The sequence below is a fragment of the Humulus lupulus genome, chromosome 8 (assembly GCF_963169125.1).
Source record: "Humulus lupulus chromosome 8, drHumLupu1.1, whole genome shotgun sequence".
Classification (NCBI taxonomy): Eukaryota; Viridiplantae; Streptophyta; class Magnoliopsida; order Rosales; family Cannabaceae; genus Humulus; species Humulus lupulus.
The window spans coordinates 44,080,962-44,093,355 of NC_084800.1; the positions used below are offsets into that span (position 1 = coordinate 44,080,962).

Consider the following 12,394-nt stretch of genomic DNA (forward strand, 5'->3'; position numbering starts at 1 on the left):
GCTCTTCAGTGGCGAGGGAGCTCAAAAAAGTAAGCGCCTGAGAGGCTCGTGGAGGTTAGACCGACCCTCTAAAATCCCCAAGCGCACCGAGAAGACTCCACTAGCTCCAACTAATGCGAGCACAGCTTGGGACCCGATGCCCAGGTCTACACATCCGTCTCGACCGCACCTGCCACGCTTCCTCCAGCTACAATTCCTCCAACACTCGGCCAACCTCCGAAGAAACCCTCAACCTCCAAGTCACTCCTACCGTCGGCCCGACCTCATGTTGATGAGTTCGTGCTCGATAGTACCGCTGGGGCCCACGGAGCTATACTTGGCTCGGATATCCTCTCTCGAGTGGGTCAGAGTCTTACGGGATTCGACACTAGTCATTGGGAGATTATGAACAAGGCCCGAGACAACAATACTCTTTATGATAAGAGTATTGAACTTACTGCCGCGGTAATTTTTGCACTCTACTTTTAATTGCTTATGTCTTGGCCTTATGTTCTAATTCAATCTCTTTGTGTTTCAGGCCCTCGTCGTCTCGGCACAGCTTAATTATAAGCTGACCAATGAGGTGCATACGAGCATGTCTCTGGCCCAGGAGTTGAGGGATCTCTAGCTTAAAACGACTGATGAACTCAAGGACTCGAAGACAGAGCTTGAAAAGGTGAAGGCTCGTCTTGCGGAGCTAGAGAAAGCTAATGCCAAGCTTGAGGAGGAGAAAGTTGCCACTTTCAAGATAATCGAAAATGAAAAGGCCTGCCTCCTTAACGAGTTCAAAGAGAAGAAAGACAAAGCGGTCGATCAAGCCATGTACAAGATTTGGGATAACAATGCTGACCTCGATACCAGCTTCCTAGGTCCTCTCGAGGCGAAGCTCGTAGATCAGTGGAATGCTCGACTTGAGGTGGAGGAGGCTGCTCGAGAGGTTGCTCAGGAGGCTGCTCAGAAGGATAGTCATGCTATTCGTCCTGAGGATTCTAGTGCTGCTGGTGCTGAGAAGGCCAAGGAGACTGCTCCTTCTTGAATCTCACCTCGGGGCTGCGTCCCTTTATTTTTGTAACTGCTTTATTCTATGCCCGTAGGGCTGATACAATTCCTTTTTCTTTTCTTTTAATACTTATGCTTTACATTTCTTGGTTCGAAATATTTTGCACATTTTATATTAAAGAATCGCGTATGTTTGTTTATTCGCACAAACATAGTTTGGATTTAGGCTCGAGGTTCAATGCATTCATGCACAGTTTGCTCGAATTATCCGCTTCCGATCTCGTTATTCGTCAAGGTCGGATATTACTTTAACCATGAACCCGAAAGTACTTGTATGGTGTGTAATGCGAATGGTTTAGTTATATCTTATTTTTTAGTTACTTTTTTCTCGTCCTCGGTTATCTCTCCGAGGTTATGAGTTCGAAACTATTTTTTATAATATACTCCAGCCTCGATCTTAACTTAACTCGAAGTGGACTTGTGTTCCAACTTATCGTCAATTAGTTTTAGCTGGTTTGCTCCAAACATTTTAAGGTCGTGATTGGTTTTTAATCCACACTTATATGTTTTTTGATAATTTGGTTTTATCCAAATTACCTTAGCTCGCGCATTTGGTTACATCCAAACACTTATGTTTTTAATAATTCGGTTATATCCAAATTACCTTAGTTCGCGCATTTGGTTACATCCAAACACTTATATGTATTTCGTATATCTTAATTTATTTTTCAAGCTGGTGGTATTTATATATATACCAATGATGCCCCCTTAATATCCTATGAATGTGACCATAGGTTATTAGATTAAGAGAGATTGCAAAAATAAATCATATCAGACGAAATGACTCTTTATTTGATCAAATCCAAAAGTAGGCAAAACAGTACAAATAGACAAGCATGGTTACATGCAAAATCCTTCCTACACTATTGATAGTAAGGTCTTAGGTGTTTGCCATTCCATGCTCGCGGTATTAGGCTCCCATCCAATCTTGCTAGCTTGTAGACACCGGATCGGATGACTGACTCTATCTGGTAGGGTCCTTCCCAATTCGGTCCGAGCATGCCAGCTGCCGGATCTCGCGTTGCCAAAAATACACGCCTTAGCACCAAATCTCCCACACCGAATTTTCGATCTCGAACCCTCTTGTTGAAGTACCTGGTAGCTCGCTGTTGGTAGGCAGCGTTTCTTAGCTGAGCTTCGTTTCTTCTTTCCTCAATCAGGTCTAAGGTTTTATAACTTAAATAAAATTTAATTAAACTTAAACTCACTTATTAGAATAATATCATATTAAACATATAATATAATTTATTGTCAATTAACAACAAATTACTTTTTAAAAAAAATATCAAGGAACTTAAATTTAAAATCCACATATAATATTTAATATTACATTAAACATATAATATATAATATCTTGTTGTCACTCCCAAATTCAAAAACTAGAATAAACATAAACAAAAATAAATAAATTATTTAATTAAAGTAGGAATATTTATTTGAAATTTATATGATATTTATATAAATTTAATAAAAATAATTAATAAATTCTATAAATAAAACTAAGCAAGCGTGTATATTGCACGTTATTTGTATCTAGTGTATCTAAAAAATGTGTAGATAATGGAAATTATTGGTTTTAACGGTGTTGACGCCGTTTTTCATCAACTTATTAGATAAGAAGAGCACTACACATTGAATTAAGAAAACTAATAAAAAACATACGAGATTTTACGTGGTTCGACAGTTAAAATCTGCCTAGTCCACGAGTTAATATTATTGAATGGTGGAATTCTCTCAAAGCTTTTAGAAAACAATTTTCGCAGAGTATTCTCAGTACCAAATTGCATGTCCCCACAAATAAAATTCTTCAGTCTATTTATAGACTGGTTTATAAAATATCTTCCCTCTTATTTCAGGAAGTTACAATTTTGATTTGAAATAAATACAAATAAATGTGTTGACGCCGTTTTTCGCCAACAGTGAAAGGAGAGCACGCAAACAATAATCAGTAATGGCCAATAAAAATATGACAATACAAACATTTTTTTACGTGGTTCAGCAGTTAAATCTGCCTAGTCCACGAGTCTTTCTTATTAAGACTTAAGAATATCTCTGAAAATCCTTCAAGGATGAATTCTCCAGAGTTTTCCTTAGGCTCACAAAAGTTCGGTCCCTTATAGTAGTGCATGACCTTTCTATTTATAGAGAAGATTGCAGAATACTATCCCACATATTTCGAGTAGTTACTCTATATTTGCAAATAGATTAAATGGCATTAAATGCCTGCAATCCGATGTAAAAGGAAACGTCCCCTGAAGACCAGGGGGCGTATAACTAATCAAATAATATCCCCTGATTGTAGGGGATTTTCAGCAATAAATGTAGACCGCGTCTCTTTATAGATGACTCATTAGGATATTCCAAGTTATTATCCCATATTATCAATGCCATATTCTCCCAGGTTTCTTACTGGCTTTCGAGCCATAACACATCCCGAAGTCACATTGCTTCGAGCTCGTACGCGCATCAGGCTCGGATCCCCTGATCCGAGGTCTTCCTCGAGAACAGATGGACCTCGGGGTCTACCTTTCGAACTTGTGAGGATTTTAAGGCTACCATCTTCGAAGTCGTCTCGGCTTCGCCAGCTCGATGTTTATATTTCGAATCATATTCCAGACCTTACGAGTTCATCCATTATGAACCAAAATTTCGAGGTCACAATTTTCATGGCTCGAAATCTGGGTATAACATCTTGCCCCCTCAAAAGTATTCGTTCGAATCCTATGAGAAGGAAAATTTTGAACTACTTTCTTCGGGAACCGTACCGTCACATACTTGAGAATGGGCACGTGTCAATTGGGTATTGCTTATTCAGGGTACTCGAGTACCTTGGAAATCTGCCCACGATCATTCGTCTGCCACCTTTATGGTACCATCATGTCTGTAATCCCTATCCGTTGGATCTTGCAAGGATTTTATTCAACGCCCCAGATTAATCCCCTTTTACCGTCTATATATAAGACCTCATTCTTCGTCTTCCTTCTATTTTTCGTTCATCAAAGGAAAGAAAAAAAACAAAACCAGAAAACTCTCCCTGGGAACTTCTTGCTTGTGCATGTTTTCTCAGCCGAAGAAACAGAGGACTGCCAGTCTGCTCGAGATCGTGAGCTCATATCTGCAGCCTCTCCTTCAGTCAACGATTTCTCTGCAATCGCCATTATTGTGTAAGTGTCCAATTTTTATTTTCCCTTATACCCGTTTCTGTTCATATTGTTCTTGTTATTTCTGTGAATGTACTAGTTTATTTTCTTAGTACGATACGTTAGGGAATTTTTGACCAATAGGCTTTCATGTTTAAGTCTCCATACTGGGTTTACATCACTGGTCCCATGCCCAATTTTGGTGTTGAGCAAGATCTCTTCTTTCTGGGTTTTAAAATTTTAAAAGACATTTCTTGTACACCAAGATATCGGGTGTAAAACCTTGGTTTTAAATAATGCACGATACCCAATGTTACCTTTTCTGAATAATCGCCACCTTTTTTCCCTGATATTTCAGGATTTTCAAAAAGTTATGTCCACTCTCCTCCTTTTCCCCATAGAATACACGTTCTGACTCTTTAATAGGGTCTTAATATCGAGCTCGCTTTGTTCTTAAACTCCGAGCTTGTTCTGTCAAGCTCGTAATTCTTGGACTCTTGCATGCATGGCCCTCACCATTTTTTCTTTCTCGCTAGATGTCACAGAATCTGGAAAGACGGTGGGGGTCGTTGCTGGAAATCCCTTACTCTCCCAAAACCCCAAGCCCGGAGTCGCTATTTGCTCGGAATCAACGTCTGATTCGCGAGTACGATCTCGAGCGCGAGCAGGAGGATATCAGAGCTCATTATCGCCGCCAAATTGATGAGGTCATAGAAAAGAAGAGGAAAACTCTTCGGGAGGCCCTTTATCCAGAGTCCAATTCAGGGCCTAGGCCGATCCCCCTCGACCCCGCATTAAAGGTCACCATCGTGTATAGTCCAGGAGAACTCCAATTTTCATTGATGGGGGAGCCTTCTTCCTCGCAGTTGAGGAGAGAATTTTTTGAGGCCGAGCACTACTGGAGCTCGGTCACCTCAATAATTTAGGTAACAGACATCCTGGCATTACATGGCCTTAGGTTGTTAAGCTCCTTGAGATGTCGAGCTCCAACCTCTAGTGAACGAAGTTGCTGTAACGACCCGGATTTTCAAGACTCGATAATCGGAAATATAAATGTTTTCATTTAACAAAATGCCTCAAAAACCCACAGATAAAAAAACTTTTTAAAAAGTCGTATGGCCATACTTAACATTTAGTTACAAACATGTTTTATAAAGAGTAGAGCGAGCCTTGTTTAGGAAAATTACACAACATTTCCAAAAATAAAACGGCTTCCCAAAAGGTCGGTCCACATGTACATTTGCAAGGAAGACTCCAGCGCTCACTGCTCTGCCCTGCCCTTGCCCTTACCTAGAACATGAAACAACTAGGTAAGCGAAAACGCTTAGTAAGATCAACTTTCAAACAAAGCAGATAGAGAAATAGGGATCCGGACCCATCCGGACCCTACACAATCAATTTCAAGAACGCTAAAGCGTCCTGGCAAACTTATGGTCATGCCTGATAACCAAGGATAAATTAATTCATATCTAGATAAAAATCCTGCACTCAGAAAAATCCTAGAACAAGCAGATATATTATATCACAACTATATCTTATCAACAATTATATCCCTGCACTCAGAAAATCCCAGAGCAAGCAGATATATTATATCACAACTATATCTTATCAACAAATATATCCCTGCACTCAGAAAATCCCAGAGCAAGCAGATATATTATATCACAACATAATTCAAGACCAACGCTCGACAATTTCCAACAATTCATGCGTAACGCGCCCTCCAACATAATTGCTAATCTGTAAAAGAGAACCGAGTCCCCACACTAAGATCTAGCCAATAAATACTCTCATCAATGGTAACTATCGTGTTACCTAGGGCATCGCTACTTATACAAGAGTGTAATCCAATTTACACGGTTTTATAGAGACTTCTAAGTTAATCAGTGGTGCTGGTGAGCAGTTGCCCCTAGGGTGTTCAGCCTCACTCAATCTTGGCAACCCCTAGTATCTCTAGGCACTCTCACTGCATGGCCAATATTCACGGCTGCTATCCGGGAATAACTTATCAGATCACTTGCTCGGATTCTAACCGTCCAATGATTAAGTAAGCATGAGGGCCCCTAGGTCCTATTTATCTTGGCGCCCCTAGGTTTAACCAGCTTATCCTCATCTCATGGCCACTCGTCGCGGTAATGAACCGGACATAAATAAAATCAAGCAGTGTGACAGGGATCAACCGTCTAGGATATGACGGACATCTACCGTTCATATTTTCTAAATCAGCACTCACTAGACTAACGGCTCTAAGCAACTTTCTATGACAGCCTATATATGTGCATGTATCCCTATACTAACATACAAGACAATAATAATTTCATGTTGCAGCCATACAATATAAGTTGACTTACTTGGAGTCCTTAGCGCTCAGCAGGTTTTCACCCTCCAACGTTCAGTCCAGTTACGCTTAGCCAATACTATAGTTATTCATACAGTATACTCGGATTAATTATGGCACTCATAATTCATTATTATTATTTTGGGCAGTTTGGTCATTTTAATAAAAGTCATTTGTAAGGATTTATAATCCTTATTTGGTTTTAAACCTATTAAGGAAAGTCATACAAAATATTCGAGACTAAACCCTAAGTCTCCGGGAGACCTATCCTAAGGTCTCGATACCTAGGCTGGGGTATCACAATGGTATTTCCCCACAACCCGCTAAAAATCTTATTCTTTCAAGGTATCGCTATTAACCCGCACTTTCGACTAGTCGGTTAAAATATGTAAGATTTTAGCCGGTATTATATCCAGAAAATACAAATAAATTCTTTAATTATTTTTAAAGAAAATAAACTCTTTAAATTTTCCTTTATTTTTCTTAAGGTTTTAATATCTAAAAACCGTTTTAAGAAAATTGCCTAATTTGTCTTAATTAGGAAAACCGTTATAAATTTCTCATCTTGACTAATTAATTTTCCAAAAGCAATTTATCAATTTTACTTACTAGAAAAATAATTCATTTAATTATTTTATCAAAATATAGGGTTTTAAACCCTCTTTTAATTTATTAACTAATAATAAATTAAATCTCTTATTTTTAAAAAGAATTAAAAGCTCCTTAATAAAAATAATTCATTTAAACTCAAAGGGGTAATTTTAGTAAAAATATGATTTTAAGACTTACCATTTTATATCTTGAAATAAACAAAATTTTACTTTTTACCTTATGTTCCAAAATCTCATTTTTACACTAAGTGTGAAAAACCTATTTTTCACATTATTAACTACATACTTCGTTAGTTCATAACTTGAAATTTACTTACTCAATTGTTACCAAAATTTCCCAATTCCATTTTTGTTATGCCATTTAGTCTTTGTAAAATCTTAGGTCAAAATGAGCATTTTTGATCGGTGAAATCATTTTCCAACAATGAGGTAAAAATGACATTATTTTTAAGTCCTTATTTTTTCCAAACTTTGACAGTTAATAACTTTCAAACCGTTCAATATTTTCTTACCAAATTTTACAGTGGAATAATAGGTTATGCCAGCAATATGTCCACAAAATTGTAGAAAAAACTGGGTTCATTTGCCCTATACAGTGGCTGTCCAAACTTGGTTCCGAAAATAAGAATACGAAAAAACAGTTTTTTACCTAAACTTTGAAATAGCATAACTTACTCATTTCTAAACATTTTTTAGTGTTTCAAAAGCTCAATTTTATGTACTCAATCTCAACAACATCACATTACAATTTAAATTTTACAAAAAAAAATATACAGTGGCTGCTTGACCTCTTGGAAGTCACAGCTTAAAACATGTTTTGTTTTAGGGTATCCTACAAAACCCTTGGGGGTTTTGGTTCCCATTTTCAAAAATCAATACACATGAATCATAAAAATTATTAAACAACTACCATAACCTTATTACATCACCAACAAGAAACTTTAAGCATTAAATATACAAAATAATGCTTAAAACTAAAAACCCTACAACAAAATCATCAAAAGTAAACTTTTTACCTCTTTGGTGTTCTTGCTTAAGGTTTTGACCTTCCTATTAGCTTTGGCTCCTCCAAAACCTTTCAAAAACCCTAACCAACTTACCAACAACATAGTTAATTAGCTATTTGAAAATCTATGCTTAAAACTTTACAAAAGCCTAGATTAGTGAAGCTTTACCTTAGGGAAAATACTTCCTAGACCAAGACTTAGCCTCAAAGTTTCCTTGGTGTTCTTGGGGTTGAAAAATGGAGAGAACACTTTGAGAGGTCTTCAAAAATCAGATGAGAGTGAATGAGAGAGTATGGGGATCGGTTTGGGGGTTAGAATAGCTCACAATACTCTTCAAAATATCACAAAACACTTGAGTGCTTTTCTACCCACTTGCCCACTTGACTTCTTAATTAAATGAGATTTGAATTTTATAAAATTGGGTTCACACAACTCTAAAAGACCACATGGCCGGCCACCCTTGCTATATATATGATCATTTCATATATATATATATATATATATTTTTTATAAATGTTAATAAAGGTTTCATAAGAAGAAAAGTCCAAATTGGCTTTTGACACATTTTTTCACTCTTATTAAGTTTTAATCACCAAACTTAACATTAATTAATTAAATTAAATGTCTCTCATATTTAATTTAATTAATCACATAATAAAATTTAACCTAAGGTCCATTCATGGAATAAAATTCTCCATTTCGGTAAAATTAGGCATTTAACACAAAATGCCCTAAAATTTCCATTTTCTTTTAGGTTTATTATTTTTTACCAAACTTTAACTTTTATGAATTAATTTATGCCTAAAATATAATTGCCATGATTTTTCGTTTTATTTTCCGAGATTTTTACCTGATCAGGGTTTTTGTGTCGGTCCAGGACCGAAAGTCTTATCTTGACTTTTAAAATCACAAAATTCATATTTTGGCTAGAAATAACTCATGGAATACTTAAAAACAAAATATAATATTATTTAAAATAATATTCTTAACCCGGGGGAAAAAAGCCTGACTCGAGTCTTTTAAAGGTACCCAAAAACGTAGGACGTTACAGCTGCCATGCTCCAGGGACTGGAAACCCTGACAGTAGGCTGAGGTATGCGGCATGGAGCCAGGAACACATGAAGGCGGAAGCGCTACTGCCTTTGAAGTCTTTCTTCAAGGACTTCACGGACTTTGTTGGGTTGGCCCTGTTCCAGCTCAACACCAATTCTTACAGGGTCCTGTCAGCCCTAAGGTCGTTATACCACGAGCTGAAGTGGGAAGGAACTTCACCACAGGAGATTTTATATCTCTTTTGTCTAAAAAGCAACCCCTCCCGAGCTCGGGGAGGAGACGACTTCTACTATCTCTCGAGCTATCCCAAAGAAAAAAAGGTCTTCGAGGATCTCCCTAACCATCCGCCAGACTTTAAGAAAGCCTTCTTCTGGACAGATGGCTTGTCCCCGTCTCGATACTACTCATTCAGACGGATTCGTAAGTATTCCAGCTTTCTTTATCTCTGTGCTCGGGCTTTAGTTTTTAGGTTTGTACTTAGTTAAAATGTCTTATTTTCCAGCCAATTTTCACCGTCCTACCCCCGACATCACGATGAAGGAGCATAGAGAGACCCTGCCCCAACTCCCTTATGGCTGGAGGTCTCTCTCGTACCTCTTACATGAGAGTAAGCTCCGAGCTTGCGGGCTTTTGGGAGATGGCCAGTCCACCTCGGACTGGTCCAACAAGAAGTATGATCATTGGGAGCAGGTGCCTTTGCCCACAGGCATCCTTCCCCCGAGGAGAGAGGTGAGGCCTCCACCTCCAGCTTGCCGAAGGAGTCCACCGTCGGGGAATGAGGCTAATGATGAAGCCTCGAGCTCAGACTCAGATGAAGAAGGTAAAGTCATCCTTACCTCGAGAATGTGTTCCTCCACCTTATTAAAGCATAAAACTGATAGGTTAGTTTCATGCCCGTATGATAGATACCACTTCTACATATGGACTCGGGTAGACGATCGAGTTCATAGGTTTGATAGTTGGCTCGGGAAGTATGACACCATGTACAGTCTAAACGAGGTGTGGAACGGGATAGCCGTCCAATTCGGGACCAATGATTATAGGGACCTTTCGAGGTTGACGCCCACCTATAGGGAAGGTACTCCCCCCGCCTCCTCTGAAGATGGGGGAATTTCATGGTCCCCGAGCTCGAGCTCGGGGGGGAGTTCCAGTTAGGTTTCTTCTATCACTGCTTTGTATATCTATGCGATCTTGAATCACCTTATATACTATTCCCACTTTTTGTTATGATTCACATTGTGGTGTGACTGTGCAGGCAAGATGGACTCCGACCTCGACAACATAATCGAGAGTGGTGGCGCCAAAAGGAGTAAGCGTCCCCGGGCGGGGTCGCGAAAGGTGGACTGGCCTGCCAAAGTCCCCAAGAGGACCGAGAAGACACCTCCTCCCCCAGCTCCGCTTGTTACCAGTTCCATCACGGCGCTGTCTTCGCAGGTCGGTGCCTCAACCGTGGCACCGACTTCGCAAGTCGATGCCTCTATCATGACCGGGCCCCAACTTCCTGTAGTAGTTCGGCCGACACTCGGTCCACTTCCTAGAAAGCCTTCTGCTTCTTGAACTCAGAAGCTGTCAGTTTCTACCCACATGGAGGAGTATGTAATTGACAATGCAGCTGGGTCCCATGGGTCTACGCTGGGCTCGAATGTTATGTCCCAAATCGGACAGAGCTTTAGCAGTCTCGAAGCTCCTCAATGGCAATACCTGAACAACGCTCGAGATTGCACTGCCCTCTATGAGAAGAGTATCGAGCTCGCTGCCGCGGTTAGTTTTCTTCTACTTCTTAGTTATATTTACACAGTCCTGACATTAATGACGTTTCGTGTTTTTTTTTTTTTAGTCTCTTGCCTTCACTGCCCAGCTCAACTACAGGTTGAACAACGAGATCCACTCGAGCAAGTCTTATGCTCAAGAGGCAAAGGATCTTCAACTCAAGGCGAGTGACGACCTGAAGGCAGCAAACGACAAGCTTGAGGCAGGAGCCGAGGAGCTTAAGGCCAAAGCGTCTGAGCTTGAGAGGCTGAATACTAGACTCACGGGGCTCGAGAAAGAGAATGCCAGGCTCGCGGAGCTTGAGAAGGAGAACGCTCGGCTCCAAGAGGCTAACAAAAAGCTCAAAGAAGATCAGGCCACTACCTTTGACATAATTGAGGGCGAGAAGGCTCGTCTCCTTGCTGAATATAAGGAGAAGAAGGATCAGGCGGTTGACTCAGCCATGTACAGAATGTGGGCCAACAACGAAGACCTGGACACCAGCTTCTTAGGTCCTCTTGAGGCGAAGCTTCTGGATAAGTGGAATGCTCGGCTCGAGGCGGAAGAGGCTGCTCGGGAGGCCGCCTCCGAAGGTGCTCAGGAGGATAGTCATGCTATTCGTCCTGAGGGGTCCAGTGTTGCTAATGATGAGAAGGCCAAGGAGACTCCTTCTTCTTGAATCTGATCTCGGGGAAATCTTATCTTGGGGATGCGTCCCCTTATTTTTGTAATTACTTTAATTTATGCCCACATGGCTGATACAATTTCTTTTTATATTGACTTATATATGCTTTACACTTCTTGGCTCGAAATATTTTTCACATTTTATATTGATGAATCATTTATGTTTATTTATTCATATAAACATAGTTTGGATTTAGGCTCGAGACTCGATGCATTCATGCATCGCTTGCTCGAATTATCCACTTCCGATCTCGTTATTCATCAAGGTCGGATATTACTTTAACCATGAACCCGAAAGTACTTGTATGGTATGTAATGTGAATGGTTTAGTTATATCTTTTTGCTTAGTTACTTTTTCTCGTCCTTGGTTTTTACTCCAAGGTTAAGAGTTCGAAACTATTTTCCTTTAAGATATTCTAGCCTCGATCTCTACTTATCTCGAAGTAGGTTTAGGTCCCTACTTATCGTCGATTAGTTTTGGCTGGTTTGCTCCAAACCTGTTAAGTTTGCACATCTGGTTAAATCCAAACATTATTATCTTTTGATAATTTGGTTGTCCAAACTATTTAAGCTCGCGTATCTGGTTACATCCAAATACTTTTATGTTTTTGATAGTTCGGTTATGTCCAAACTATCTAAGCTCGTGTATCTGGTTATATCCAAATACTTTTATGTTTTTGATAGTTCGGTTATGTCCAAACTATCTAAGCTCGCGTGTCTGGTTATATCCAGATACTTTTATGTTTTTCGTGTATGTTATTTTATTTTTTAAGC

The 12,394-nt window shown here is 39.5% G+C and overlaps 1 long non-coding RNA gene across 1 annotated transcript; it reads right to left on the reverse strand.

The window, feature by feature from the left end:
* Positions 1–5,297: 5,297 nt before the first annotated feature.
* On the reverse strand, positions 5,298–8,405 carry LOC133793747 (uncharacterized). The gene is made up of 3 exons (XR_009874933.1): positions 8,303–8,405; positions 8,144–8,222; positions 5,298–5,468 (listed from the first exon to the last, which is right to left on the reverse strand). It is a non-coding gene; the product is annotated as an uncharacterized LOC133793747 (long non-coding RNA).
* Positions 8,406–12,394: the final 3,989 nt, after the last annotated feature.